Below are 12461 nucleotides of genomic sequence, written 5' to 3'. Positions count from 1 at the left end.
ACGCAGGCGCCTGCGGGTGGTCAGCGCACGCCTGCGGGTGGTCAGCAGCTCCTGCTAGCTGAGCACACCAGGCTGGGGTAGTGCAGGATTTTTATGGACAAACAAGGGGAGTGGGTGGAGAGGGAGTGCAAGGCATCAGCCCCTTCTCCATCCTCAGCCAGCCTCCTGCTCCCTCATTACCACCATGCCCTGGAATAAAGGTACCTTGTGCCCTGAGGCAAACATCCCAGAATTCCCAAGGGTAAGCACCCCACCATGCCCTGGGGCAGACATCCCGCCATGGGGCAAATGTACCACATTATCTGAGATAAACATCCCACCATGCCCTGGGGCAAAGGTCCCTTCACACCCAGGGACTAACATCCCACTATACCTTAGAGCAGACCAGCTCATTGAGAAAGGTTCCATTTCTATGCACTGCAGAATTTCCAAGACCCTTTCTGGGGCACAAACCTTTCTTGAATTATTAACTTCTTTAACCCTCATGGCCACTGCCTTGGAGAGATGATGTACTGCGCCCATGTACTGCTGCTAACGTGAGGCCGGGGTCTGAGCAGGGCAGGCAGACGGATGCCATGTCTTAAGTATGGCATCTGCTGTCCCCTCACTGATGCCCAGTCTCCTCTGTAGCAATGGGCTGCGTGGTGCTGCTCTCTTTCCACACGGGGAGCTTGCTTCCTTCCTTCCCGGGGCAGCACCCTTCCTGTCATGAAGCTGGAGCCCTGGGCTGTCTGATCTCAGTTGCTCTCCCCCACTGGTATTGATCCTGTGGGGGGGGGGGGGAGTGTGAGTGTGACACCCAGTCTGGTCTCCACAGGAAGCCTTCCCCAGGTTTGAAGACAGAGTCCCACTATTGTCCTTGTCTTCATGCTCATCTCTAGCTGGGGCTCTCCAACCCTGGTTCCCAGCCCTCTGAAAAACTGAGACACCAGACAGAGCTTCATGGGAACAGGGAAGCAGGCTCTGCTTCAGAGACATTTCATGTGTGAAGACTAAGACCAGTGATGATCCATGGCGGCTTCCCATCCTCCCTCTTCCCTTTCCAAAGTTGCCCGGTATAGCCCAGGGCCTGGTGGCATGATGAAGCCTGGGGTCCCTCCCAGCCCTGAGATTCTGTGGCTCTGGGGATCCCTCTGCAAGGCCCTAATCCCCAGGGTCCTGAGAACTCCTCTTGAGATAGTTGCTGGGCCATCCTCCTTCCTAGCCTAGCAGACAGAGTGCCTGCCCCCACTACCTGTCCCTGCATAGGAAGAAGCATGCCCGCCCCCACCCTCCCCCCTCCAGGTTAGTGTATCCCTCTCCCCACAGACACCTCCTGCATCTCACAGCCCCAGCCCTAATCCTAGACTTGTTTCAAGCTGAATTCTGAGCCTGTGGTGCAGTAGCTGAGAGGTTGAGGTGGAAAAGGATTTACAGGCCGCATTAAATCATGTGTTTATTGTTAAGTGAGTGGGGCCAGAGGTGCTCAGGAGCTCCGCGTCCCTCCGCACCACCTCGGGTCCCACCAAAGTGCCTACTCTCTCATCCACAAAGGGCACCTCTGGGGCCCTGTCGGCTTCTCCTAGAGGCCCACACCAGTCCCCCTTGCCCCACTCCCCCTGCAGTGGCAGGCAGAGGTTGCCTTATCCCCACTGTACAGATGAAGAGACCTGAGGCCTCACAGGGAGGAGGCCCTCTGCCTTCGGTTGTACTGCAAGGAGGTAGAAATGGCATGGACAGCGTCCTCAGCCTGGTAACACTGGGGCCCTGATTCTTGCAAGCTCATGTAAGCACTCTGGGGTCCTTTTCTGGGAAGAGCTCCCTAGCCTGAGGTAGAAAGGGTATGGGACCCATAGCAGGCCCTGAGCCCAGCTCTGCCTGTAGGACCTCAGACCCCTCAAGCACAGAGAGCCCTGGCCTGCAGAGTCAGGGAAGGAACCCCTGTACCCACCCTAACCCCCTTTCCTGAGTGCTGGGGGACAGTGTGATGTTCTATCCCCGGAACCCATCCCTCAGCCCCTACCCTGCCCTCCAGCAACTGCAGCCAGTGCTCCCAGCCAGCGTCTTCCATCTGCCCCGACGGCCACATCCATGTTCCTGCCGGCTCCACTGTTTGTTCTCACGCCCTGCTCTCCCTGCTCACATTCCTGGCCACTTCTCTCCCAACCCACGGTTTCCAGGCATCCCCCATTGGCCACCCCCGCCACCCCAGGTGACCCTGGACAGGACAGGCCATGAAATCCCCGGACGGATGCTGAGAGACTCCCACCAGGCCACCTGCCCCCAGAAAACAGGCCACTGAGAAGCTGCTGGGTGCAGGGGCTGGACCAGGGCACCCAGGGAGCCAGCAGGCTCCCCGTGTTACTGTGGGCAGGACCAGCTGCCTCGCACTGCTCCTGAAGCAGAGCAGCATCTCTGGTGCATCTCTGGCTCTCTTTAGCTGATATTTTTATAGCTTAAGGTTGGAGGAACGCCAGGGCCAGGGAAGCATGGCCCCTCTGCCTGGGCAGCCCATCTGCCCACCAAGAATGTGCTGTGGTCTTGAACCCCACAGCTCTGTCCAAGTTCCCACGAGGGACCCCAATTCCATCTGAACGACACTGCAGGCATTTAAATGTGTTCCTCATTCCTAGTTTTATGAGATGCCCATAACATACCAGGTTGCATAGACTTGGCGGGGGCCGGAGGAGGGTTTTCCTAACATTTTAGAGGAAAGGAGACTGATGCCCAGAAGGCAGATCGGAGGCCCAGTCTGGAGCAGAGGCACAGCAAGGGCAGGAACCCAAGAGTCCCCATCCCCATCTGGGATGCTGACTCCCTTCCAGGCTGGACAGAGAGGGGAAGGCTGCCCAGGTTCTGCAGAATCCTGGCAGAACCCACTGACCTTACAGGGTCCACGTTCTGTTCGGCTAGAGGCTCCTGCCACAGGTGCGCCCCTACCTAGCCCCTGCCACCTTCACCTGACAGAGCTAAGCTGCAAAGCTGAGAGGGGAGCAGATGTCCCGAGGGGGGCCTTTGAGCCAGTGCTTCCAGGACATCCCAGGACTTGTCAATCTGTGCATTTGTCCCTCTGGAGTCAGCCCTCAAGGGCAGTGAGAAAGGACTTCAGTGGCTGCATGAAGTAGGGCTTCCTTGGGAATAGCTGTGTTCTGGACTGAGATAGCCAGAGAAAGAGGGAGGGGGTGCCTATGGGTCTCCTTGTCTCTTCTGGGTGGGGGATGGATGGAGTGAAAGGTGGCAGGGCAGAGCTATTGGCTCTGTGCCCCTCATAGCACCCCTCCTATTCAAGCTAGGATGTGGCTGGGGACAGTGGGAGGGTTGACAAATTTGGGCCAAAATTTCAGATGTTCCCAAAAGAGGTGGCTCATGAAGGAGTAGTCAGTAGGGAGGGAGGGGGAAGAATTGAACAGAAAAGAGCCTGGCAGGAGATTAAGAGAAGACCACGTCTGTGAGGGGCACTGCAACAGGCATTTTATATCTAGTTTTTCACAGCAGGCTTAAAGGGAAGTAGGAGCATTCCTATTGTAGAGATGTGAATACTGAGACTCAGAGAGGTTAAAGTGAGTTTAAATCAGAGGTATTCAAAAACAAATGGCTCTATAAGCTGGAACTCAGACCCAGACTCTGTGATCCCAAGTCTCAAACTCCTTCTTCCCCTCCAGACTGCAAAGCACCTTGAGAACTGTGCTCATTTAGTCCTTCATCATACTGAGCACTGGGCTCAGGGCTTCATAATACAATAGGTGTTCAATAAATGCTGTTGTCCTAATGACTTGTCAGGGTTCCAGTTTCCTTGTTTGTAAAACCAGACTAATGATTCCTTAAGAGGACATGCCTGGAGGTGGTGTTTAGACCAGGGCTCTTGGAGCCCAGCCCCCCGATCTTTGACCTGGGCATCCCAGGCAGTCTGGTGCCATCTGGGCTCAAGAGGCCCTTGATATCCCCATCTCTATCTTTTTTTGTTTCTGTTTTTAGTAATCGCTACACACCATGTGTGACTCGAACTCAAGACCCTGAGATCGAGAGTCTAGTGCTCTACCAAATGAGCCAGTCAGGCACCCTGTTCCCATCTAGGTCTATGGGAAGACAAGAAGGACACTCAGATACCCCCCAGCATCAGAGTCCATGACCCTAATCTCTGGCTGGGGACCTCTCCACCTTCCACTCCAGGACTGCTCCAGGTAGGTAGCTCAGGAGGTTTAACGAAAAGTTCCCCAGAAGCACACAGAGTATAATCCGTGTTACGTTTTAGGAGGCAGTCCCACAAATAAATGGCAGAGAACAAGGAGTATGTGATTCAGAGAAGTGGCTTGGAAGAGCCCGGGCTTAGCCCTGCTCCTCCCTAGTCACGTGATCATGGGCCAACCTCTCCCTTCTCAGTCTGCTTCCACATCAGTGAAATGGGGATAACTCGACCTACTCTGCGAGTCTTGTAGGAGAGTTGTGAGCCTCAGATGCATGAAGGCTGTTCAAGACTCTTTGTGGGGCGCCTGGTGGCCCAGGTCATGATCCCAGGGTCCTGGGATCTGACAGCCTGCTCAGCCAGGAGTCTGCTTCTCCCTCTTCTATTGCCCGACCCCCACCCCACCCCCAGGCCCCGCATTTGCGCACTCGCGCACTCACTCTCTCTGAAATAAATAAAATCTTTGCGGGGAAAGACACCTTTGCAAGCAAGGAAGAGGTGAACAGAGGTTACTTGGATTTACTCCATTTTCATTTTGTAATTTTCCTTTCTTACTGTAATGCCCAAAAGGCTTGGGAGACATTTCTCCGTTTGATGAGTTTATGGGAAGCCCATACTCCCTCCTGCTTAGAAAAGGTTTCTCATGGATTCGGGTGACGGTAGGAAGTTGCAAGTGCTTAAAACAATGTCTCACAGTTCATAAGATGCTGGTTCAGAGAATGGAGGAAGTAAAGTGCGCTGGGCATGGTTATCACTGTGTCCTGTGCTAGATAGTAACATAAGTTGGTAACATTGGAATGGGACTCCTCTTATGCACCCCAGGTCGGCAAATAAAAGTTCCTGAAATGAAGATGTTGAATTTAACTCTGATACTAGGTTCACTGTGGGGCAGAAAGGGCCACAGAGACTCACACCTATAAGATTTTGGAAGCATTTCTGGAAACAATTCCCGGTAGCTCTAGGCAAAGAGTGCGTCTGAGGAAGGCGGAGGGGCCACACTGAAATGGGGGTCAGTCACCATACTGTCCCCCACCATCTTCTCCCACTCCCTTCTTCCCCTCCACTTCCCTAGTTCTGCTCCCTTCCCCCAACCCCCTCTGGTACAGCCAGAACCTGGCCTTGTGTTGGGGACTGTGGGGGAAGCCGTGGGAAAAACAATCAAACCTTGGTCAGCCGGATAATTAGCTGTTCCTCTGTGACCATGGCCTCTCTGTCCTCTTCCCGTTGCCACCCCGCCACCCCCGCCTGGACAAGGGTTTCCGAACACCCGGGCGACATCACCTCATTAATGTTAATGGCAAATCCGGACATGAGCCCGGATGGTCATAAATTGTCCTGTGGGAGAAAGGGTCAGAGGGTTTGTATCAGCGTGTGCTGCATGTAGGAGCCTGTCACACAAGCAGGGGGTGCACGTGCAAGTATGTACCCCTTGGGGTTTGCACGGGAGAACATGCGTTATTGCACAAGAGAGGAAGCGTGTATGTGGGAACTGAGTGTGTAGACCATACACATCTGAGTGTGGCTGTGTGTGCGCTTGAAAATTCGTTTGCAGCGACTTGTTCCTCTGTCACAAACATGAGTCCATGGGCATCGAAGTACGGACTGCATGATATTCTGGGGTCTACACATCCCTATGCATGTGAGTGCGTGCATGGAACACACACAGACGTACTGTGAGTGCGCTGTGGCCGAATTTTAGCACCTCAATATAACACCAGGCACATACCATGCACTCAATGAATGTTGGTTATTTTTATCCTTAATAATTCAGATCTATTTACACAGGTAAACGTGTGCATGCCCAGGGGCCTGCTCCAGACCAGCCTGTGGGTGTGTGGACATCTGTACACAAGCGGACACTATGAATGTATCTGTGAGCCCAAGGGTCGGTGTACACGCATGTAATGTCCAAGTCCTCGAGGCTGTGGGTCCTTCTGTCCTGTCCACGTTCACTGGCACAATAACGGTGGAGAACAGCTGGGCAGCCCCACGGGACTGCCTGAGGAGTGAGGCTGGCACAGCATTCACACCCCCAGGCCCTGCTAACAGGTGGCGGGGAGGGGGGAACACAATGCTCAGAGGCACGCAGTCCATGGGCACCACTGACCACCCCAAGGGATGAGCTGGATACCCGGAGCTTCCCCTCCTCCTCCCTTTTTCTACAAATCCCACTAACCTCCAAATTCTGTCAACTCCCCCCCCACAAATCTCTCCATTTTTCCAGTCCCCTCTCTGTCCCCTCTCAGGACTGCAAGAGCCTCTTGTGCTCCTAATCCACTCTCCACACAGCAGCGAAAGTGATCTCTTAGAAATGCAGATCTCATCACCTCACTCTGGCTGCCTAAAACCCCTTAATAGCTTTGCATTGCTCTCGGATAAGGTCTGCAATCCCCTCGCCTGAGGCCCCATCGCCCACCCTCTCCCTCCGACCCGGCTCCTGTGCACAGCTCCCCGGCCCTCTCAAGGCCCCCACACCCTTGGTTGCCTCTGCCTAGAAGGCTCTTCTCCTCCTGTCCTACTCGCCTTCTCCTCCCCAAACCAGGTCTCACCTCTGGCACCTTCTACTTCCAGATTCCTCCTGTTTTGTCCTTTCCCATCCCCCTTGTAATTTTCTCCAGTGTCTTCAACACACTGGGACCTCAGCTATGGTGCAGCCTTGTCATCCCTGTCTCCTCTGAGCCCTGGGAACTCCCAATGTCATCGCGTCCTGGCCGCCGTGCATCCAGGCGCGGCACGCAGGCCTGGGTCCTGTGTGGTCCCCTGGAACAGCCGGCCCCGGCTCTCCAAAAGCCCACAGACACAGACAGAGAGGAGGCTGCTAGCTTAGTAAATGCCCTGAAAGATGTCAGGAGGGGCAGAGAGGGGCTTCGCAGAGGTACAGACAGAGGCGGCCTCAAGAAGTGAAAAGCCAGCCAGGAAAGGGAATTCCAGAGAGCGGAACAGCAGGAGCAGGCAGCATGGGGAGGCCCTGCAGCCTATACCATCGCGGGGGAGATAATAGAAAGTGAAAGTGGGAAGGCCAGTGGGGACCAGACAGTGGAACCTCAAACACCCTCTCATTTTTTAAATTAATCTGACACCCATTAGCCCGAGATTCCAAACTCTCATTTGTACTGGGGACACTCTTGTCCCTTGGGCATCATGTGGCTGAAGGGTGTCCACCCTGAGGCCTGTTGGAACCAGCTCAAGGACCCCAGGACGGCCACTGGGTCCACGGCCCCAAATTCCCACTTTATCAGCAGGAAGGAGAGGCCCAGGGAGAAGCAGCAATTTCCCCTCAAACCTAGAGCTTAGCCAAGTATCTAAGTTCAGCCCAAATTGGGCCACCCAGCCTGCTCAGAGCCTGTGCCCCAGGGGTCAGGGGCCAGGGGTCAGGCAGCTCCTTCCACAGGAAGGCTTCAGTCCCCTCTAAGTGGAGAGGAGCAGCCCCTCTCACAGGCCCCAGGCAGGAACTTGGGCAAGGCAGCAGATTAGCTCTGTGAGGAGGCCCAGGCAGGGACTCTGGGGGTGGGGGCCTCCGCGAGAGGGCCAAGAGCTTTAATTCCCCCCTTTCAGTTGCTGTTGCTAATTCAGGTCCCAAGGGGCTTGCTGAGTTTGTCCTGGACCCAGCCACTTAATCTTATAATACCTCCCAGCAAAGCCCCTTTGTTCTCCCTCTTGCATAAGGTGCTAGGAACTGTGGCCGCCTCCTCCCCCTCGGCACCTCTTTCGTCATTGGCCCAGAGCCTCTGCTGGTGGCTGTGGCTGGCTGCACCTCCAGGCCCTCATGGGGGTCCCTAGGAACTTTCCGCAGGGGATGTTTAAGGCAGCTAGTTGCTAATAAAGATATCCTCTGGGTCTGTTCCCCCCCGCGCCTCCGACCTCTGGAAAGCCTGGCGCTGTACCCCACTGACCCTCTGGGCAGGAGCAAGTCCCCAAATGGGGGCTTTTACTGATCTTGGAAATCTCAGCTGGCTCTGAGACACATCCAGCAATGAGGAGTGCATCCTCTGATCTCCCAGGGGAGAAATGGCTGGGGTCCCCCCTCCTCCTTCCACATTCCTAGGGTTCAGACCAGCTCTGTGGACATGTGAGTTGCACTCTCATACAAGGGCCCATGTTTAGAAGGGCTGCATACTTGGTTTAATGCTCTGCTGTCACTATCTTGAAATTCTTAATAATGTTGCACAAGCACCAGGCATTCTCATTTTGCCGTGTACCCCACAAATTATGCAGCTGGCTCCGCCTGCAATTTTGGAGCAAGCCCAGGAGCCAGCCAGCAGGGGAACCTGAGGGTGCCCAGAGGGTTCTGGTTCGAGCTCAGCCCTGGTTGGACGTAGGAGCCAGCAAGTCCTTGTCCTCCCTCTGGGACTCCCGTTCCCCCGAGAGAAAATAAGTTCAGCTGACACTGACTTGGGATATTAGACTACTGTAACTAGTTCGAATGCTAAACGTACGGTATAGAACTGTCCAAAAGACCATGCTCTACAGAGGTCTACACCAAATGGAGATCACTGAAAGCTCAGTGACAGGGAAGGGACAGAAAAGAGGGAGTCTGTCAATGTTCGTCCTTTTGAACTCTGGCAAGAGCCTGCTGCAAGAAGTGTCGGGGCAGCAAGGCAAGGCACCTCTCCTGAGCCTCTGGGTCCCTTCCCCGGGCAGGCGCCTGACAGACCAGGAGGGGAGCGGCTAGTCGAGTTGGCCACGATGGAGAGGGAGAGCGGGCATGGCCCTGCTGCCAGTCACCCCTGTTGAAGGCACTCCTCTCTCTGGGCCGGGTCCCCTGTGAGCAGGCCTCTTCTCTGACACCATCCTTGCCTTTGCTAGGGACAAGGGCAGGCTTGTGCTGGCGAGACCCCCAGGAGGTCAGAAGCTCCTGTGGCACCAAGCAAAGAGCCCCTCTCCATATTCCCAAGTTTGGGAAGGACCCAGAGTCTTCCCCAGCTGCCTGATCCCTTCCACGGTGTCCCCAGACCCAAATCATAGTGGGGCCATGTTCAGCCTCCATTCCTCAACCCCTTCTTAATGCACACTGTATGACCCAGAAGCAGAGGCAGCAGCCCAGAGAAAACTCCCTGCTCCTTGGGAGCTGCAGGCTGCCCTCACCCAGAACAGCGGGGGCAGGGCCTGGCTTTGCACCCGCTGACGCTTGGCTCCCGTGGGTCCCTGAGGGGTTGGCCGGCTCTGGGACCAGCTCCAGAAGTCAGGGCTAAGGATCCACACAGCATGCGGGCTTCCTGGAGCAGAGACACATTTCCTCTCTCCTCCACTCCCCCTTCTGTGGTCAGGACAAGGTTCTCCAGGGTTAGGGCCCAGGGCTCCCAAGCTTGATCCTTCAAACACTCCACAGGGGCATGCTCTATTCCAGTTTCTCCGGAAAAATAGGCCAGGCCAGGAGCTCCAGTAAGACCAAGGACTCTGCCCCATCTGGCTCAGTAGTAAATCCCAGGTCCCCGCATAGGGTCTAACATAGAATAGGGGCCCTTCATATTGTTAACCAAGTGAATGAAGAAGGAATGAATGAATTCATTCTTCAATTTCATTGAGTGGAAGAATGTATGGCCTAATGAATGAAGCAGCACCTAGAAGCTTCCAAAACATCCAAGAAGCTCTTCCTCACTCCTACACAGGCCCTCACATGTGACCAGAGTTCCTCTCATACCTGTGGTTTGCTCTCTGGAGTTGGAACTGATATGGAATAAATGAGGAGGGGCAGTAGGCCCCTTGCCCGGAGTTGGGGGAAGGCCACACCATCTTTCCAAGGACATAGGCCCCAACAACTCAAATACCCAGCACACCAGGATGGAAGCCACCCTGAATCATCACCACCAAACTCCTGGGGCTCAGCTAAAGTGACTATGGCCCAGAGAGGACAAGGAACTTACCCTAGGTCACACAGTGAGTTGGTGGGGGAATTAGGACTAGAATCTAGGACCGCTGAGTCCCTGCCTAGGGCTCCTTCTGTTCCACCAGAGACCCAGCCATGACCGACCCAGACACTGTGAGACTAGTTTCAGCCTTGATCAGGTGGACCTGGCCTGGGACCTGAACCCTGGCTGTCTCAAGCTGTGGCAGCCTGGCCACCTGCTGGCCAGAATGCTTGGAATTGCAAGGGAGGTGGTAGGGTCACAGTTTGTTTGGAATCAGACAGCCTTGCACAACTATGAGGCCTGCCAGAAGCTGGGCAGACCACTCTTCCCCACCCCTGCTCTGAGGCCAGAGGGCTGGTGGGGCCACAGCGCACACAGGGCCAAGGTACCAGATCAGGAGGAGAAACCCAGGGCCTGACTGTTTATGGTGGGGATAGCTCTCTAGGCTCTGTTATCAGACCTCCCGCGGGGAGGGACGTCACAGACAGCTACTTAGGCAGCCGTGGAGAGGGCAGTCAGTGGGCTCTGGTCCCCCCACTTACAGTCTTGGAATGAGCTCCAGCACCCTTCCCTGACAGTTTCTCATGCAGTGTCTTTCATTTGTTCACTGCCACTCGGCCTTCAGCACTGGATCACTCCCATTCTACAGATGGGGCCACCAAGGCTCAGGTAGGTTCTGTACCTTGGCAGAACTCACATAGTGAGGGATCTAAATCCAGAAGAATTCCCCTTCCCCCAGATTTTACAGCTGAGTGCCTCATGACATTGTCCAGTTCTTACAGCAGTCTGCCTTCCCAGAGCTGTTAAGAACCTGGAGCCACAGGGCGCCTGGGTGGCTCAGTCGGTTAAGCATCTGCCTTCAGCTCAGGTCATGATCCCAGGGTCCTGGAATCAGCAGGGTCAGGCACTCTGGGGAGACTGCTCCTCCCTCTCTCTCTGTCCCTCTCCCCCACTCATGTGTGTTCTCTTTCCCCTCTTTAAAATAAATAAATAAAATCTTAAAAAAAAAAAAAAAAAAAAAAAAAAGAACCCACAGCCATGAAAAAGATAGATCAGGGGCTATTAATGGACCCTGTCAAGTTGGCAGACCTGCCCAAGTTACCCTCTTCAAGTCAAAACCTTCCATGCTCTCTACTACCCACTACCTTGGGCAGGCCGTGACTCCCCACACCCTACCATGACCTTGCCCCTGCAGGCTTCTCCAGCCTCAGTCCCACATTCTCTCCACTTTGAATCTCACAATGCAGGCCCTAGAAGGTGACTTCGAAAGCATCCCTGGCCAGGCTGTTTCCAGACTCCAAGTTCTCTCTGCCTGGACACCCACAGTCTACCCTTCCCTTCTCATAACATGAGACTCAAATAAAGTGTTATCTTCCTCATGAAGACCTCCTTATCTCCCATGGGCCCTCCATGCCCCCTTAATCCCTTGGCATGCTTATACCACACTAGAGAGTAATGACCTGCTTCCGTGCCTGGTCTATCTGCACCGTGACCATGCATCTACCTCTGGAGTTCAGCACCTAGCCCCAGATGGGGAATCTCAGGGCGGTTCAATGAAGGCTTGTTGAATGAATGAATGGAAGGGAACAATGCCCTGCGGAGGTGCGACTCTGAAGATAGGGAGTGTCCAGAGGGCTTGGAAAGTCACTGCGGGCTGGAAGAACCAGAGGAATCTCATACCACTCTGGAAATGCTGGCCTGAACCCAACAAAGGTGAAATTGAACTAGGATAGATGAAAAATCTCCCCAGTGGGATTCAAAGAGGCTGTGACCAGGCGGCCTGCAGCCCGGCCCAGAGGAATGGAAGGTCATCTCCTGTCCTCCCCGCAGGAGGATCTGGATTCCCAGGACCAGACAGGGAGGGTGTAGCCTCCAGGAGCTCCTGGGACTCTGTCCAGCCCTCTCTCCCGCTCTGAGCAGCACAATACCTTAAGCTCCTGTCCCACAGGCAGGCCCGGAAGTCCATTCATTCTCCCAGGGAAGAGTGGAGACCTTAAATAAAGAAAGTTTATGTAACCTTACAGAAGCATGCCACATGGCAGTGAGCCGGAGTGGGGGTGGATGAGTACTTCGGCAAGGTGCTCAAGATCACCGAGTGTTCAGCACCAGGATTCTTGATCCAGGGACAGGCTGGAGAGAGAAATGTGCTGTCTGCAGAAGCATAATCGATATTTTAATTTACTACTTGGAAAAAGAAAGCATACCCCCTGTGGTTTCCAAAGACCCACTGTAAGGCAGGGTTCTTGGCTGGTGCTGTGCGTGCGGGGGAGAGCGGGGCAAGGCACTGGGGCCGTGGCTTAAATGAAGTTGCCCTGGGCTGCTTGAGCAGTGTTTGTCCGGACGATTGTTTATAAACAATTGGTGAGTTATTAATAATAACAGCTGTGGTGTACTGCCCCTTCCTTAGCGCCAGGTGCAGACAGAGTTTTCCTATGCATTCTTTGCCTTTG

At 54.5% G+C, this 12461-nt stretch overlaps 1 long non-coding RNA gene across 1 annotated transcript in view; it reads right to left on the bottom strand.

The window, feature by feature from the left end:
- The window catches only part of LOC131834022 (uncharacterized), a 41104-nt gene extending 29108 nt beyond the window's left edge, over positions 1-11996 (bottom strand). Inside the window, exon 1 of the long non-coding RNA XR_009354717.1 lies at positions 11940-11996. This is a non-coding gene — a long non-coding RNA (uncharacterized LOC131834022). The remainder of the gene's footprint in view (positions 1-11939) is intronic.
- Between the last annotated feature and the right edge of the window lie 465 nt (positions 11997-12461).

This window comes from Mustela lutreola, chromosome 6, assembly GCF_030435805.1.
Source record: "Mustela lutreola isolate mMusLut2 chromosome 6, mMusLut2.pri, whole genome shotgun sequence".
In the NCBI taxonomy this organism is placed as follows: domain Eukaryota; kingdom Metazoa; phylum Chordata; class Mammalia; order Carnivora; family Mustelidae; genus Mustela; species Mustela lutreola.
This window is presented reverse-complemented; position numbering and strand designations above follow the sequence as displayed.